Source organism: Pristis pectinata, chromosome 29 (genome assembly GCF_009764475.1).
Source record: "Pristis pectinata isolate sPriPec2 chromosome 29, sPriPec2.1.pri, whole genome shotgun sequence".
NCBI classification, from domain to species: Eukaryota; Metazoa; Chordata; class Chondrichthyes; order Rhinopristiformes; family Pristidae; genus Pristis; species Pristis pectinata.
The window spans coordinates 17,598,881-17,600,087 of record NC_067433.1 but is presented as its reverse complement, the minus strand read 5'-3'; positions in this window follow the sequence as shown (position 1 = coordinate 17,600,087).

The window sequence follows — 1,207 nt, the reverse complement described above, 5'->3', positions numbered from 1 at the left end:
AATATTTTCTTTTGGTTAGTACCACCTTATTAGTGATAGTATGGACCTTCAGCCAACCAAGTTCCATACTATCACTCAATAAGGTGGTACTGGTCTAATATTGTCACTTGTACCGAGGTACAGTGAAAAACTTGTCTTGCATACTGTTCATACAGATCAATTCATTACACAGTGCATTGAGGTAGTACAGGGTAAAAACAATAACAGAATGCAGAGTAAAGTGTCACAGCTACAGGGGACTGCATTGCAGGTAGTCTGTAAATAACATTACTGTCCTATTGATATCTGCCCTACAGGTTATCATTGTTGTCCAGCCGTAAGGACCATAGTTCTTATTGGTTCATTGTTGTCACGTGTACTGAGGTACAGTGAAAAACCTTGTTTTGCCTGCCATCCATACAGATCATTACATCACGTCAGTGCATTGAGGTCGTACAAGGGAAAACAATAACAGAATGCAGAATATAGTGTTACAGTTACAGATAAAATGCAGTGCAGGTAGGCAATAAGGTGCAAGGCCATAACGAGGTAGATGGTGAGGTCAAGACTCCATTTTATTGTACCAAGGGACCGTTCAATAGTCTTATAAGAGTGGGATAGAAGCTGTCCTTAAGCCTGGTGGTATGTGCTTTCAGATTAAATCCTCATTAAAACATCATTTTAAACACTCATTAAATTAGATTTGGTGATGTTATCAGAATAAAATTTCAATAATGAAAGCCAATAACACCTTAATATGAACAGGAATAGGTTAACAATAGTCTTTGGAAACTACTAAACAGATAATACCTTTTCGATGGGGGTGGAGGGGAGTTGGCTGAATCTGTGTGGGGACCGAAGCTCTGCTGTGTTGTTTAATACCAAGACAGATCTACACCCAGTAGTGTAGTGGTTAGTGTAACACTATTACAGCGCCAGCAACCCGGGTTCAATTCTGGCCGCTGTCTGTGAGGAGTTTGTACGTTCACCCCGTGTCTGCGTGGGTTTCCTCCGGGTGCTCCGGTTTCCTCTCACATTCCAAAGACGTACGGGTTAGGAAGTTGTGGGTGTGCTATGTTGCCGCCGGAAGCGTGGTGACACTTGCGGGCTGCCCCCAGAACACTCAACGCAAAAGATGCATTTCACTGTGTGTTTCGATGTACATGTGACTGATAAGGATATTTTATTTTATCTCATCTTCCAAGGATAGGGTCAGGAGTCCCTATTC